Source organism: Rhinolophus hipposideros (genome assembly GCF_964194185.1).
Source record: "Rhinolophus hipposideros genome assembly, chromosome: X".
In the NCBI taxonomy this organism is placed as follows: Eukaryota; Metazoa; Chordata; class Mammalia; order Chiroptera; family Rhinolophidae; genus Rhinolophus; species Rhinolophus hipposideros.
The window spans coordinates 7,430,494-7,447,708 of record NC_138046.1 but is presented as its reverse complement, the minus strand read 5'-3'; the positions used below and the strand labels follow the sequence as shown (position 1 = coordinate 7,447,708).

Below are 17,215 nucleotides of genomic sequence, written 5' to 3'. Positions count from 1 at the left end.
GCTGCTCTCCCTCCCTCAGGCGAAGGTCCTCGGCACCACCCAGTCTGGGGCTAGACATGGAGGCCCAGGTGACCAGGCAGAAGGCCCCTTCCCCTCCCTTTTAGGCACTTCTGTGGCCCCAGTTGTCCTAAGACTGGGCTCCTGAAGCAGGCCCACTGAGGCAGCATCTGCCCTCCCCGAGTGAAGCGTTTGCAAGCACCTGCAGGCTGCAGAGCACCAAGGAGGCCGCGAATGTCCCTCTTGATAGGTTCCTGTGTCAGCACCAGGGGGTGCACTCCCAGGCAGGGCAGCCTGCTGTGTGAGTCCGCCTGTGCTGGCCTGGCCTGGGTTCCCCACACAGCCTCCACCCCGTAGGGTACACGGTGGGCCAGCAGAGCCAAGCCCAGGTTGCAGAGCGCTGGCACCAGCTTCTGAGAGAGGATCCGGAGCTGCACACTGGACCGCTCGCTCACCGGGGACACAGGTCTGCCCCAGAAGGGGTAGCAAGGGGGACAGTCCCCAGAGCAAGGACCCCTTGGATGGCGTGCCAAGGGGGGCTGAGATGGCGGTGGGATAGAGTCTCACTGCTCCTCCTTCGTCCCACACGAGAACCCTCTGCCTCAGGCGGTAGGAGCCAGAACTCCCCTGGGCAGCCACAGGCCACCCATGAAAATAGAGCAGGAAAGAAGAAGCCCAAAGGCGCAGCACACTGGCTCCCTGCACATAGCTGTATGCCCTTCCTCCTGGCCTGGCACAGGGCGCCCGGCATTCCTGAGTTTCTCCTTTTGGGGCTGGGAGGTGCCACTCACTGTGGTGGCCCAGTGATAGAATGTCACTCGTCGGCATCATAGCACTATTCTGGGCCATGTGCTCCACGGCCCGGCAATCTCTGCTGAGCTGGGCAGGCTCAGGGCAAGGGCACTGGCCAGGGGCCAGGAGTCAGGGCCTGGGTCAAGTCCCCTCACTGGCCGGGAGGAGGGGCACTCAGTGCCCGGGTCTGGCAGAAACGGAAACATGGAGCCTCAGGCCGTTTCTCTGTGGGCGGGTCTGGGGCACCTGACCAGTCGTGCGGTTCCAACATAGCCCCCCCCCCCACCACCACCATCGTGGGTCTCTGTCTTTTCTCCCTGCCTCCCTTCTGGCCTTTTTGCCATCTCTTTCCTCTCTGCCTCCTTCTCACTAGGGACACAGGTGGCACAGCAAGCTAGTGGGACAGATATAATGATACTGGTAGGCGAAGAGGAGACCCCCAGGGCTGGCCCCCAGGGAAGGCATCCCGTGGGCCTGGTGGGTAACCCCTCACCATAGGGGACAGTGCCCTGAAGGCAGAGCCTGCACTCTGCCCAGATCTGAGGTACCCAGGGGACTGCTTGGGCCCCAAGGCAGGAGTGCAGGGAGCTGAACAGGGCACACCCTGAAAGGGCTTAGGGGTCACGGGGAAGGGAGGGCTCCACACCCAGAGCAGTTGGTCAAAGATGAATTACTTGTCCTCACTCTGCTGTTAAGTGTGTTGCAAACTATTAGATGGTTAATAATAATAGGAAGAAGGAGAAGGGGAATATGAATACAAAAGTTGAGACTGATTGGTCTTTTAAACGCAACCCACGGCAACATCAAGGTTACCCCTGCCAGCTGACAGCTACCACGTAGTTTCACGTACACTTCATGCCACGCAAGCTCAGGGTCCAGCTGCTGTCACAGTAAGCTCCAGGGTGGCAAAGCTGCAGAGGGCTGGGACAGCCACGCTGAGCTGTGGGGTTGATGGGGGTGTTGCAGAGGACCAGTTAGAAAGTGCAAGAAAGGTGGAGGAGGGGCCAGGTTCCAGGCGGATTGTGGGAGCCCCTGGACTTAGGGGCAGATTGTTTGTGGTGTGAGAGGAAAAGAGAGGGCAGGGTGGGAGTGTGGTGCCCCCACCATCTGAGGCCCCTGGAGGAATGCCATCTGAGGGTTGGGAGCACCCCAGGAGTTGTGGGCCTGCACGTGCAGCTCAGAGGAGGGGTCTGAGCCAGAGGGTGAGTTAGGGCCGGAACATGTGCGCGCACGTACACACACACACACACACACACACACACACACACGTCAATGAAAGTCATGGGAACAGCTTGCTTGGGGAGGGCAGTCCCGTGAAAGGAAAGGCCGCCAAGGAGTGGACTCTGAGTGACACGGGGCTGGGGTGGGGGACATTTCCGAGTACTTATTGCTGGTCAGGTGCCTTCTGGATGTGGCAGAGCCCAGCTGGAGCCTAAGCTGAATCCACTGCTTAGGTTTAGACAAGCTGGGGCTTGTCGGAGGGGGCAGCTAGCCAGGTATCCGTAGGCCATGGCCATGGATGGGGGCAGGGCACCTCAAAGTGACAACCCCTCCTTGAGGGGCCTGAAGAGCCAGTGGGGGGGCTGCTCTGAGAAACTGGGGAACAGTGTCCATCCACTGCTGGTCCCCCTGTGGTCTCCAGGCCCCACCCCTGTGGGCTCTGGGCTCCAGTCTTGGGCTCGACTCTGCCATGTGGGGCGGGACCCCATCACCAGGGGTGGCACAGAGCCACTGAAGGGCCCCAGTGCCCGCTGCACACAGACTGCCAAGGTGGGACAGGAGTGCCTGGAAGCTGGAGCTGGTGTGGCAAGAGGAGTTGTAGTGTAAGGACCACCTCCCTGTAGCCAGCCACGAGCTGTTGGCGTCCCAGACCTCTGGGATAGAGTATATTGAAACCCAGCATGTGGGACGCCTAAGGAGAGGTGTGCCATGGGTGAGGCTCTGTGGGCAGAGCCTTCTCCAGGGCCAGAGCTAGGCTGGTATGAGTTTCCTGGGGTGGCCGTAACAAAGGACCACAAGTGAGTGGCTTCAAACAGAGATTGATTCTTTCATAGTTCTGGAGGCCACAAGTCCAAAATCAAGGTGTTATGAGGGCCGTGCTCCCTCTGAAGGCTCTCAGGGAGGGTCCTTCCTGCCTCTCCCAGCTTCTGGTGGCTGCAGGTGGCCCTTGGCTCGTGGCTGCATCCCTTCAGTCTCTGCCTCCATCTTCACATGACCTCCTGCTCTGTGTCTGTGTTTGTCAAATTTCCTTCTGCCTCCCTCTTGTAACAACACTTGTCGCTCTATTTAGGGCCTGTTCGAATAATTCAGGATCATCTCCTCATCTGAAGATCCTTAAGTTAATCACATCTGCAAAGTCATTATTTCCAAATAAGGTCCCAGCCAGGTTCCAGGGATCAGGATGTGCACATCTCACTGGGAACATTTCAGCCTGCCATGGGGCTGCATGTGATCGCTGACCCGGGAGGTTCCAGCTCGCTGATGGCCCCCAAGGCGGGACGGTCTGTGATCTCAGCCAGGGAAAGAGTGTGCAGACAAAGAAGAGAGGGGCCCCAGGGCCCAGCCAGAGTGTCCCTCGCTTCAGGGCTATGCTGAGGAATTGCCTTCCCTAGAGGAAGCTGTGATAGCCACAGCAGAAGTGGCAGCAGGGAAACCCGGCAAGGGAGGAGGGGTGGCAGCTGCAGACCCAGAGAGAGGAGAGGCCTGGTGACAGGTGGTGGCTGAGGACCTGGGAAAGAAAGCATTCCGAGAGTGGAGAAGAGTGAGGGCTGAAGAGGGCTGGAGGCAGGAGATAAGAGTGGGATGGTGAGTCAATAGGAAAAGGGAGAATGGGGTCTCCCTTTTTTGCAGAGTGTGAGGGGCAAGGGCTGAGGCTGGGCCTCGTTTTCTTGGTTTTGTTTCTTAGGCTGAGTGCCTGGTGGGGAGACAGCAGACAGGCAGCCACTGACAATGTAAGAGGGAGGCGCAGGAGGGGCCAATGGCACGGTGGGGACCCGGATGAGACAGGAGGAAAGGGACAGGGGAGGGCACAGGGAAGCAGGGTGGTCTGGGCCACTGGCCAAGCACCTTCTCCTGCACCACCCCGAGCCCCAGCCATGGGCCTCCCTGAAGCTGCTCCCTAAGCATTTCCAGTGCAGAAGGTGGGGCTTGATGTAAGGAAGAACTTCCTAGAGAAGCTCTCCCCACCCATCTCTGTACGGACGGACATAGAAGCCAAGAGTGGCTGGCTAATGAGCAAGGGCCACCAGTGACATTCCAGATGATCCCTCACTCCCAAGCCTGGGGATGACTGACTCCAAGCACGGAAAGGGGGCCATCCTCTCTCCTGGCCCATTAGCTGCTTGGGGATTGTTGTTTGCTAGGGACTGAGGACTTCGATGGCATCCTAAAGGGCTGTGACTGTCCCTTCAGCCCTCCTGAAGCCACAGACCCTGTTCCTTAGCCAGCTGACCGTGGCCTCAGTGGCCAAGTCCGTCTTGGGCTAGCCTTGGGCAGTGCCCCTGGTCCAGGGGGAAGAGGCACAGGGGCGTCAGTGGACGATCCCTGCCTCAAACTTTCTCCCCCTCCCATCAAGAGAGGGCCTGTGTGCTGAACACAGGGAGAGGAGGCTGCACATAGCCGCCCAACAAAGCAGCTGGCTCCAAGCTCTCGGAGCAGGACGGACTTCACATGCTGGTGCCAATGTTGCCATGTGGACAGCAGCCACCAGTAAAATGAACATGCTGCCAGGGTCAGTGGGGGACGGGGCTCTCACCTCTCCTAGCTCATTAGCTGCTTGGGTCTCCAAGGGAAGGCAGTGACACGGTCCCAAGGGAATCTTCTCTCTTTTCTTCAGCCACTTCCAGACCTGCATGTGTGGGTCTCTCCCCTCCCCTCTCAGCACCCATTTCTTCCCCGCTCCTGTCCTTCCAGAGCTGCCCACATATGCCTGCTGGGAGGCTGACCGATACCTGAGGTGTTGGCTATCAGCCAGCGCGCACCTCCTGCCCAAGAACGCAGCCTGCCCCGACCTCCTCTGGCTGTAGAGCCAGGGGCCTCAGGCCTGGGATGGAAGGGCATGCCCAAGGAGCCTGCCATACTGTGGGAGGCCAGAAAGGGGACCCGGCCTAGCTTCAAAACTGGCTCCAGGTGAGTTCTGGTGACTCTCCAAGTGTGGGTGGCAAGAAGAGCAACTCAAAGGTGGCTGGCTCTCACACAATGACATGAGACTCCACGGGCAGCACCGAGCTCGTAAGAGGTGTTCAGGAAATCAGGGGCTGGCTGCAGCTTTTACCTTTCCTGTCTGGGCACAGTGGATCAGCCAGGCCCGGCCACTGTGGGGCCAAGGGGTGCCAAGGCCATGACAGCCAGGCCGCTCTGCTGGGGCACCTCCCTCCTTGGCCTGCAGGACAGACAGCTGGCTTTCAAAGAGTGAACACCCAGGAAAAGTGGCTGGGGTTGGAGTGGAAGGGGAACAGGTGCATGGGTGAACGTGTGTGAGTGTGCATGAGAAAGAGAGAGTGTGAACTACCGTGTGAGTCTGTATGAGACTTATGAATGAGTGTGTGACAGAGTGGGACTGTGGGCGCATCACTGAGTGGGTGTGAGTGTGAAAGTATGTGAATAACTGTGTGTAAGTGTGAATGTGGGTGACGAGGTATGTGTGTGAATAACTGAGTGTGTCCAAGTGTGTGTGTGTGAGAGCATGTGACTATGTGTGAATAATTGGGTGTGAGTGTGTCACAGTGTATGAATAACTGGTCATTATGAGTGTGAGTATGTGAATGTGCGTGAGTGAGCTGTGTGAGTGTGTCTCAGTACGTGCGTGCGCGTGCATATGTGGACATGTGACCTCTGCTTGCACTGACAATTGCCAGGTCTCAAAGGCTGTCCATGGAACCAGCTGTTTCCTGGAGGAGGGACAGACTACAGGGAGGTGTGACAGTCCCTTGGCCCAGGGAAGAGACCTCCTGCAGGTCCTTTTAGGTTTCTGTCACAGGGGCACCTCCTCCAAGAAGCCTTCCCTGAGCTCTCAGCACCATCCTTCCTTTACCCCAGTTGATGGTCTCCCTGGGCCCTTACCCCCCCCATCCCTGTGTCAGCTCCCTGTTTCGTGGTCCCTGCTGCACCCCCAGCACCCCGCCCGGGCCTGACACACAGGTGGCCTCGGGGCCCGGTTTGCCCAAGGCGAGAAAGAATTTGTGGTTGTGTCCAGGCCTCTTCTATTTGCTACTGTCAGGCTCTGAGCCCTGCCTGCCCCGGGGTGGTGACGCTCACTGTGGAACTGTCACTTCTCTTTCCTGCACACTCAGCCCCATTCCTGTGCCACCCCCACCCTTTGACCTTCTGCTCTCTGCTCACAGATGATGGCAAAGGCCTGATGTGGGTTTGGAGGCACCTACTGTCTCTGGAGCTGGGGATCTGGGGACTCTAAAAAGGAGTGGCGTGAGCCGACCACCTCCCGCCTGGCAGCTGGGTGTCCATGGGCACAGCTGTGCCTCGACATTTGTGAGTCTGGTCTTCTCTGTATTGGGGTTTGTCAGTGTGTCTGTCTCCACGTGTCCACGAATGTCTACGTCCCCGTCTGTGGTGTCTACCTGTGTGCAATGTCTCTGTGCCCTCTATAATGGGGTTTGTGTGATAACCTTTTGGGGTTACCTACTTTGAGAATCTGTCAGAAGTTCCAGCTTCCCTTCCGAAGACGCATGTAGATGTCCCACTCCCGACAGTTAGCAGGCAGTTTCAGGACGGTCACCAACCCCCACCCAAGGCAGGGGCCCATGGACCGCAGGCTACAAATCAGTAACCCAGCTCCACACTCCATTTGACTGTCAGAGAGACGGACTCAGAGGGCAGGGGTCTCCAGAGGGAGCAACAGCCTGGTAGCCCAATCGCATGCTCCTAGCTCTTTCTCTGCACTCTCAGGTACCAGGGCCCCCAGTTTCCAGCCGCACCCACCCCACCTCGGGCCAGCGCCCTCCCGGGGCACGGCCAGACCGGGAAGGGAGGGCGCTCCGCGCGTCCTGGGGGTCAGAAGGCGCGCACCGGGCTCATGGCTCTGGAGCCCCGCGGCCCCCAGCGCCGCGCGCCGCCCCCCGCGCCGGCTCCCTCCTCCCTCTTCCTCCTCCCCCCGCTCCCTCCCTCCTCCCCTCCCTCCTTTCCTCCCTCCCTCCGCGCTCAGAGCTGCGGCTGGAGCTGAGCGCGCCGCGTCGCCCGCTGCCGCCGGTGCGGAGCGTGGGGAGCACTCGGCCGCAACCCTCGCCCGCTGCGGAGGGTCGCGCCCGTGCCACCGGCCAGGCTGCCCTGTGCCGGGGCCTTTCCGTCCTTGGAGCGGATCGTTGCCCGCCGGGCGCCCGCCCGCAGTGACAGCGCCCGCCGGAGCCGAGGCCGCGATAGCGGCCGTGCCCATGACCGGGTAAGTGGTGCCCCGGGGCGCGCGGGCGCCGCCGGGGTGGGCGCGGGCGGGCGCGGGCGGGGCGAGAGGCCGGGCAAGTGGCAAGGCTGGCAGGTGGGGGAACGCGAGTCCCCGCCTGCGGCACCTGCACCCCGCGCCGGGCCTGCGTGTCCTTGCGGCGCGGCGGCCGCGCGTCACCCCGGGGCCCCAGCCGGCGGGCAGCGCCCCGCACCCAGTACCCTGCGCCCCGCATCCCGCGTGCACGCGCATCTGCGTCTGGGGAAAAATGCCTCCGGGGGCTGCGGGCGGGGTCCCGAGAGGGCACGGCCGGGACGCGGGGCCTGGGCCAAGCTGACCGAGCGAGCTCACGCACCTCCAGAGCCTCGCCGTACCCCCTCTCCCGCGCCCTCACACTGTCATTCTCCCCAACACACGGTCTGAGAAACCCTCACACGTTCCCACACTGTCCCCGCACGCCCACACAGACGTCTGCCCAGACGACCCTGCCCCTGGCATGGGCAGTGCCAATGGCAAGCCGTCCCTGCCACACTTGGGTAACTCCTTCTCCATCCCTCCGTGCACAGCTGTCCTCCCCCTCCTCACCTGTGTGACCTTGGCCAGAAGGCTTTTCCTGTCCGGGCCTCAGTTTTCTCCAGGGCTTAGGATTCTGGCATTTGGAGCGCCTGGGCAGCATCTCCCAGAGGAGGGAGCCCTGGATCTCCCCCCTTGGACAGCCATCCGGTTCTCTCTCTAGGACCTGGTCTCCTTCTTAATGCTGGCCTTGCAGGGCTTAGTGGCCAGGCCAGCTGAGGGTGGGTGGCAGGTAAGGTGGGGGCCTGGAGGGGATGTTGGGGATCCCTGGATGAGGGCCAGGTGAGGGGTTGGGAGACGGTGGGGAAAGGCTTCCTCAAGGGTCAGGACAGGGCCAGCGTCCCTCAACTAGTCAATTGACACTCCCCGGGCCAGGTAGTGGGGCCACTCTGTTTTTCAAAGATGAGGCCACGGGGAATGGCCATACCCTGGCCATCCCAATCTCCCCTGGCTCCTTGCAAGGACTTGGGGGCCAGCCTGGCAGACATCACACTCATTTGCCCACTAGCTCTGTGCCCTCACCCCTGCTGTGCCCTCACCCACTGGTCTGTGAGCATCTTGAAGGAGGGACTGGTTCCTAACCTGTGCCAGCAGCTCAAGTGCCCAGCACAGGCATGGCTCAGAGTGAGCACCGGCTTCCGTGTGGCACATTCATGACCTTGACTTCACTGAATCTGCAGACTCACCCGATGAGGGGGGCAAGACCTGGATTTTCCCCCCATTTTTCAGATGAGAAAATGGAGGCCCCGAGAGGGGACTGGACTTGGCCCTGCATTGACTGAATGGGAGGATGGCTGGGGCCATTCCCATGGGCCTGACAGGGAGAGTGTCTCCCAGGTCCAGGCACAGTTCTAAGCTGGTTCCTGGACCCTTCAGCTGAGTCTCCTCATCAACGCCAAGTGCGAGCCACTGGTTTCATCTCCCCCTTTCACAGCGGAGGAGACCAAGGCCACAAGGCTCATGAGAGAGGAGATGGGATTCAGACCCGGGCAGGGGGAACCCCAGCCTAAGCTAGCCCACAGAGGGGAGGTGTGGGGCCTGCCTGGGCCCCTGCCATGCTTCAGCTGAAACCCGGCAGAGGGTCCAAGGGTGTTGGAAGAGGCGGGGCAGTTGCTTTCCCAGGGTATTGATTGTCCCTGATGCTAGCCTCGAGAAGGAGGGCCAAGGACACAGCTAGTTTTGATCAGATCAACCTGGTCTGTGCCCAGTGCTGCCAGGTGGTTTGAGCAAAGGGGCAGGCGGCTTTGGCACAGACATGTGGGGGGGGTGACGCAGGCAGATGGCACTAGGGTGGCGTGGGAGGGGGCTTTGTGTGGAGCCAGAAGGAGAGCCAGTCCTATGGGGAAGGAAGCCCCAAGCTATGAGCGCTGGGGCTGGGGAGAGAGCTATGACCATAGGCACAGAGGTGCTGCAACAGGCCCCTGAGGAGCAAAGAAGGCTTGGGGGAGCTCCTGGGTTTGCTGCCACCTCTGGGACTGATGGTTTTGTGACCTTGGCCAAGTCCCTTCCCTGCTCCAGGCCTGGAGAAGGTGGGGGGTGGGCATCCGTGGACTCCGCTGACATTTCAGGATTCCCAGCTGAGGCTTTGGTGGTTGAATCATTTGCGAGCAAGCGGGGAGAGGCCCAGGCAGTGAGTCAGTGAACTCTCTCCATCCCCAGAACGTGTTCTCCCAGGCAAGGAAGGCTGCTGAAGGGTTCTGGGGTCAGCTTAAGCCCTTCCCCCACACCTCTCTTGCCTTCCTGGTGGACAAGATGAGAGTGCCCTGGGCCCCTGGGGGCTTTGAAGGCTGACCTTCAGCTGGGACTCTTGAAGCCAACGAAGTCAGGCCCAGCTTCCTTCCTCCCACCTTACAAAGTGAGTTGTCAGCACATTTGTGGGCTATGCCCATTGCACTCCCTTCCGATTTTAAACTGAGGGTGTGTGTCTTTAACTGATGGCTGCTGTCTCTGTCAGAGGTTATCAGCACATCAAATAATGTCGGTCATGACAGTGATAATAATAATGCCAGTCATCTTGGGCCAGACATGGTTCTCGGTGCTTCACAGACATCCCTTCACTTCAGTGAAACAACAACCAAGTGTAGCAAGGGCTGTTACTATCCCCATTTTGCGTATGAGGAGACTGAGGCCCAGAGAGGTTAGGCAACTTGCCCAAGGTCACACAGCCAGTGGATGATAAAACCAGGATTGGAAGGCAAGCCATCAGGCTCCTGAGTCTGGTGTGTGCATGTAGCCACTAGCTCCATAGTCTCTAGAAGTCTGTGCTGAACTCAGCAGAATGGAGTATTGTACATGTGAGCCGATTGTCAAGGACGCTTCCAGGCCTGAGAAGACCCTGCAGCTCAGAAGCTGAGCCACCTGTGCCCTCTATCTACCCACTGAGAAAAATGGACAAACCAAGGATTTATATCAATCTGAAGCAAGTTGGGAACAATTTGCAGTTCAGTAAGTTTTCCGCATGGCCCCTCCAGTGCACCTCTACAAAGGGGCAGTCTCAGTGTGCGTAAACGGGACCTGGGCTGTGGCACCAAAGGCAGATGCTTCCATCTAACTAGGGCTCGCTGCTCCAGAGCCTCGCCAGTGCCATCTCTGAGATGGGCCCAGGTGCTGGGCCCTGGCTGTGACTTTGCTGGGCATGGCAGGCAGAGACCTGGAATGTGCAGATGTCTTCACCCTGCCCCCTGTCATTTCCTAGCCCTGGCTGAGCTGGCAGAAGCCAGGCCAAGTGGTGCCCGGCTGGAAAGCCCTCCCCTGCCTGTGCACCTTCTGTTGGGTGGGAGGTGCTGGAAGTGGGCCTGGGAGTGCCGCCTGGAGAGCAGAATCTGAGCCCACACGTCACCAGAACAGAGGGAAAGAGGCTCTTAGATGTACGAGCGAAGGCCAGGCATCTTGCACTGCCCAAGGTTGGGAAGGGGACGAGGCCAAGGTCATATGGCTGAGTAGATGACAGAACCCAAACCAGAGCCACAGGCTGAGGTGGGAGGAAAGGACTAGAGGTCTGTCCTGAGTCCCACCTCGAGAACTGGCAGAGGACTCGGGGCACAAGAGGTTTCTAGAGACTTGGATCCAAACCGGAGCTATGCAAAGGGGATACTATGGTCAGTGTCTTTGGGGAGCGCTTTATTTAAAGGGGTCCTGAGCCTGATTCCGCGTTCCGTACATGGGTCCCTCAGTAAAAAGCAACCTTTTTATTCAAATGAGAAATTCTTTCCTACAGCCACAGTCTCGAGGCACTTTCTAAAGCTGCACAGTCCTATGCAGTAGCCAGTAACCACAAGTGGTAATTGAAGTACAATTTAAAATTCAGTGCCTCAGCCAAACTAGCCACATTTCAAGGTGGCTGCTGTATCAGACAGGGCAGCGAGAGAACACTTCCATCACAGCCAATGCAGACCCCTTTCCTCACACAGACCCTGAGGCCACTCTCATGCCTACTCCACCATAGCCCCTTGAAAGGGAGTGGGTCAAGCAGGTGTGGACGCCTCAGGGCAGCTAATCTGCCCCCTGGAGAATCTGGGGGCCTTTGCCACACTCGCCAAGGCTGGCCCAGGTGCCTCCACACACATGGGGGAGGGAGGCGCAAGCAGCCCACCACGAGGTAGAGATACCCGGCCTGGTCCAGCAGCGCACTGATTCCAGTGGCCTGGCATGCCAGCTTGGGGCAAACCCGGATCTGGCCCTGTCCCACGCTGATGAGGCCCCTTCTTTGTGCTCAGGCTGGCTCACAGGGGCATGCTGGTGGCAACTGGGCAGCTCTGGGTTTTTTTTAAAAAAATAACACTTATTTCTTTCCATTTAAAAATAATGCTGTTAACATGTGTGCTCTTTATAGAAAATTCATGAAACATAAAGAAGTAGAAGACATAGGAAGCCCCCTCCATCCTATTATCAAAATGCAAGCCAGTGCTTCCGTTTTATTGGACTCGTTTCCACTCCGTTTTCTTTACATAGACTATTTATTTTCACATTACTGTAATTATACCATGGGCATAATTGTGTAATCTATTTTTTACTTCACATAAGCATTTGCTTTATTAATATAATCCCTTCCTAAATGAATTTTTTTCAAAATGGATACAGTTTAATTTTTTTAAGATTATGAAAGCAGTAAGTGCTTATTGCCAAAATAAAGGAAGAACTTGAATGATGCAAAGAAGGAACTACAAATGCTCATTCACTCTTTCACCAGCTACTTATCAAGCACCCAGGATTGTATCAGGGCCGTCCTCAGGGCTGTAATTACAATTTTTAATGGATGAATAATATTCTCTCAAGAGAGTGTCATTCGCTTAATTATTTGGCTATTTGTGGAAATCCATGCAGTCGGATTTGTTTCGCTCTCACATGTGGGGCTCTGGCTGAGCACCTTCGTGGGGTAATGCTCACACTGTCCCAAGGAAAGTGAGCAGACAGAAGTTCACTCTGCTAAATTGTTCTCCAGAAGGACTTTTCAGCGTGCCCCAAGCTTGCCCACCACAGCTTTGCCAGTGTATCATCATCAAACGACATGGCATAAATATCTTGGTCCAAAGTATCTGCTTTAGTTTCTGTTTCTTTAATTGCTCGTGAAGGTGAGCATTTCCCCACATGTTTATTAATTGTATGTCTTTTTCTTTTAGCGATGTGTCGGTTCCCCACCTTTATTTATTGAGTTCTTAGTGTTTCTCTTGTGGGTTTGAATAAACTGTATACATGAAAGGTAGTGACAATTTTGCATGCTCGTTGCAAATAATTTTTAAAAGTTCTTTTTTCTTTGCCTTTTCATTTTTTCACGCAAAAGGTAAGCACTTTCGGTCTCACAATTTTTTGTGATTATTTTCCATCGCTTCTAAGTTACAAAATCCCTAACAGAAATCTGAGAATGATTCGTGTGTGTGTGTGTGTGTGTGTGTGTGTGTGTGTGTATTTTAACATGTTTAACTCTTTAATCCGGGGGCAGGTAAACTTTTTTTGCAAAGGGTCCGATAGTAAATATTTTCCACTTTGCGGGCCACAAGGTCTCTGTCCCGAATGCTCAACACTGCGTGGAAGCACAAATGCAGACAGGACAGAAAAGAATGGGTGTGGCTGCGTGCCAATAAAACTTTATTCACAAGAACACTTGGCTGCCAGATTTGGCCCTCAGGCCTTGTTCACCAAACCCTGTTTAATCCAAAGGGAATTTGTCTGGAGGAATAATATGAGGTGAGGATCAAAGGTACATCATTTTCCATAGTGACATCCTCCCCATTTCTTCTGTCAGATCGTTTGTCCCTTAGCTAGTGTGTGACGACTCCTTCAGCACCGTCTCTGATGTGTAGTGGGGAGGACCTATTTCTGGGCTGTCTGCCCCATCCCGTGGACCCATCTGTGTGCTCCAACGCCGGTAATGAGTGTTTACTTCTCACACCTTGTGTCTTTTAATAGCTGACCTGCAGGTCCCAGCTCAGTAATCTTAAAGCAAAACAAAACTCCTTTGCCCTTTGTCCATTGAACTTTAGAACCATTTGGAAAGTTCCTTTCTTCTCTCCCCCTAAATCAAGCATCGGGACGCACAGTCTGTGGACCTCTTTCGAGTTCAGAGCAGTGGGTGCTTCCCTACGGACCCTGTGGCGTCTGTCTCTCCGCGGACGCTGCGGGGTTTTTTTCCGTAGATATGCAGGGAGGCGGGTGTGGGCAGGAGATTGTGATCAGAAGCAAAGGCCCACAGCTGAGGATGGCCAGACGGCCCAGGATCACCAGACCCTCCTGATTAAGAAACAGGAAAACAAAGCTGGCAACCGAGGAAAGGACAGGGAGACACGGACTCACTGCTGGCCGGCTCCATTCCGGCTTCTGAGGACTCAGAAGACAGGGCTTTGCTCGTCTGCTTCCCTTTGGAAGCCATGGCTCTGGCTCGGCCCAAAGGAAGGCACATTCAAAAGAGCCACCGCGGTCACCTTTCTTTGCCTGGCCCGGGAATGTCATCAGTCCCTGGACTTTCCCAATACTGGGCATCCTGCACGCCCATGTTTTGACGCAAAGCCTGAACCGGGGTGGAGGCCCATATGGCAGCTAGCTCTGCTGGACCGCCGTCCACACGATGGCTGGCACAGCCCAGGACGGCGGCATGGGATACAACCTCGCGGGGAGGGCCCTTCTCCACAGTGGAGCAGCCTGGCTGAAAGTGCTCGGCGCTCCTGTGCCCCCTGTGGCCAACGGTGCCTGCTTCTGGGCCACATTTGGGCCTCCACCTGCCACACCAGGCCCCGGAGACCTTCCCTGCCGCCCCCAACCACAGACCTCAGCTCTGTTCCTCCTGGAAGAACCTGGGTGAAAGGTCCTGTCTTGGTTTGGAGCCGCAGGCCTGGGAGGGATACATGGGGCCCAGGGCCTGGTGGTCTGGGCTCCTCGGGCTGCTGGGGTCCCTGAGCACTGCCCTGGGAGGGGGTGGCCCCTGCGGTCAGACGGAGGCTTCCACGTGCTGTGTCCCAGCACCTACAGCAGGATAGAAGGAAGGGGCGCAAGGCACAGGTCCATCCTGGGCACCCCCCACCCCGTCTGCTCTCTGCTGTGGCCCTTGGCTCGATGGCCCTGATGTCCCCCAGAGAAGCCCGTGGGGTGGCTGGAGGCAGCCCGCTCGTGAAAGGGGATGCCAGACCCCCCAGGCTCCCCCATCAGGCTCGCCCCCAGGGGAGGAGCACAGGGGTGAGCTTGTAGGGCAGGACTCCCTGGCTCTACCAGTCCAGTCCAGCCCCGCTCCCCCCATCTCTTCCCCCACCATCCACCACCCCCTTCCTGGCCCCCAACCTCTGTGGCATTTGGCCGGGGACAGAGGAGTCAGGGGCTTCGGTGGGTACACGCTGAGCGTGGGTACACTCAGACCCCATGTTGCTGCCATTGAGGTGTCCTGACATGAGAGGGGCCCTCCTGCCTCTGCACGCACCCCCCCCCCACACACACACACACACTCCTTCTTGGGACCCCTGGCCCTGCAGGAGCTCTGTGGTGTCCTCTCAGGGGCTTGGCTGGAAATGCTTCTGGATTTTCATACTGTTGTCCTCTGTCAGAACCAGCCTTTCAGGCCCCAGCAGGGCTCTGTCTCTGTGATTCAGATGGCAGGCAGGGCCTTGGTGACTTTCAGGCCCTGCCTGTTGGGGTTAGTAAGGATGCTGGAGTCGGGGCTGGAAGCCTTGCAGATGCCCCTCCATGGGCGGTAGCTTCCCAGGTGTCTTCTGGGACGGCACTGTTGGCCACTCTTTCTTCTGTCAGTGCATTTGGCAGTAGGTGTCCCTCCGGGGTCAGCCTGGAAAGGTGGCATGAGTGCTTTGGGGTGCTAGTTCTTTCTGTCTGGCTCGCAGAAGGCCAGCTAGACTCAACTCCCATCTTTAGTCTGTCTACATCTTCCCTACTCTTACCAGCATCCTTGCCCAAGGCCAAGGTCTTTACTAAGTGCTCAGAGTGGCCTGTGCCCAGGGTCTCTGCGTGGTGACAATCCTCATCAGCTCTCTCCACATTGAGTTGGCTCTAACCTCCAGCCAAGCTGTGTCCTACAAGACCCAAGGAGGCCTACTTTGCCAACAATCAGAGACCCCTGGATGGAACCCAAGTTAGCCCACCACATACCTCCCATCCCCCATTTGGGGCCTGATCTTCCAGACTCTTATTGGCCACAGAGAAGTGGGTCTCCTTCCCTGACAGTCCTCCTGGCCCCCGACCTTGACCCAATGAGTCCTCTTACGCTGTCTTCCCAAAGGCTTCAGCCTGTTTCCAGAAACCAGATCCTCTCCCCACCAAGACCCACCATGGGGCCCCCATGGAGTCTGTCCCCAGGAGGATATATGTGTGCCCTGGCAGTCTCCTTATCTAGTCACCCCTGGTCTTGCAGTGTCCTGGGGCCACCACCAGGACACTTAATTCCTTAATTACCTGTTTAGGCCTTGGCTGCTTCTGGTGGCTTGGAGTGGGCTTTCGGGATCAGAAGCTTGCAGGGCAAGCAGCCTGGTACCATGGACAGAGCTGGGGGGACCTGGGGGAGGATTGGGACTGAGCACCCTTATCCTGTCCATGTGTTTGTTCTCTGGCTATGAAAGCCTAAGTGCAGGGACTCACTATCTCCCAGACCCCAGATGTGTGTTCTCCACCCTTTGCAGGCTGGAGGCATGCCCCAGAGGCCAGGCACAGCCTTTCTGGGTCCCCCACCCCGCCACTCCAAAGACCACAAGCCAGGCCATGCTCTGCTGGGCGGGCCTGCGACCTCACTGCCCACCAACTGCTCACAGACTAAAGCAGGAGGGGCGTGGGCCAGAGTGGGCCAGACTGTGAGTGTGGGAAGGGGACGGCTGGCTCCAGCTCCCTGCTGCAATGCAGCTCTCTCGGCCACAGCTGCTGTAATTGGATAATTAGTGTCATTATGCTTCCTGCCCATCGCTTCTCGCTCTCCTGCTCTCTCCAGCTCTCCTTTTCTAGCTCTCTTGCCTTCGCTGGCAGGAAATAAATGACTGCCCCACCCCAGGGTAGAGTCATGAGCCCCTTAATGACACTTCAAGGCTCTAGCCAGAAAGGGGTTTCCAACTTCCCTCTGGGACCCAGGGGCACCGGCTGCTGTGAGGGCCACCATATGAGAGTGTGGGCTTCCAGAAGCGTTCTAGGGAGCCAGTTATCCTCGAAGTGCCCAGAGCTCTGCAGGAGGGATTCAGTGCTAGGCCAGGTCAAGGACGACCCCAGCAACAGGGAAGCGTGAGAGAGGCGTATGGGGTCAGCCCCTGGCCAAGCGGAATGCTCTGGCCTCACTGGTGGAGCCTGGTACTGACCTATGAATTCTGGGGTCCAGATGGGCTCAGAGAGAGCTCAGGGCTTCAGGGAAGTCCGAGGGTGGGCAGGCGTGGCAGCCAGACTGACTCAATAAGAAGCATTTCCATCTCTCATCTTCCTGGAGAAGAAACCTTCCAGGGAAATGGGCTCCCTGGAAACACTTCTATGTATGTGTGTGTGGTGGCACCCCTGTCCTAGGAGCTCACACCAACCCCAGCAGGAGGAACCAGGACCCATTTCCCAGATTCAAAAGTGGAGATCCAGAGAGGTTGAGTAATTTATGCCAGCTCACACAGCCATTCCTGACTCCAGCGCCTGCCTTCCCAAGCCCTGAGCTTTACAGGGACAGAATTCCTGTCTTGTCACTTTGTTGAACTCTTAATTGGTTGTAATCATGTGTTTGTTGCTTTTCTGGGGTTTTCTGGGCAGTCACTTGGCAGAGGAACAGTGTCGAATTCTCTGGAGCCAGACCACCTCAGTTCACGTTGGCCTCTGCTCCTTGCTGGCTGTATGACCTTGAGTGAGCTTTATTTTTTTCATGTATGCAAAGTGCAGTTTTTAAAAACAAAGCAACAAAAACAGAGAAGAGGCCGTGGCCTCTTGAGTGAGCTGTTTAACCTCTCTGTGCCTCAACAGCTTCAGCTGTAAAGTGGGGATAATCCGTCTTCTGCTTTAAAGGCTTAGCACAGA

General features: G+C 57.2%; 1 protein-coding gene across 1 annotated transcript in view; it reads left to right on the top strand.

Moving 5' to 3' along the window:
- Nucleotides 1-6,941: 6,941 nt before the first annotated feature.
- ATP2B3 (ATPase plasma membrane Ca2+ transporting 3) overlaps nt 6,942-17,215 on the top strand; it is a 68,794-nt gene continuing 58,520 nt past the window's right edge. Inside the window, exon 1 of the mRNA XM_081043748.1 lies at nt 6,942-7,183. The gene's annotated coding sequence lies outside the window, so the exon portion shown is untranslated. The remainder of the gene's footprint in view (nt 7,184-17,215) is intronic.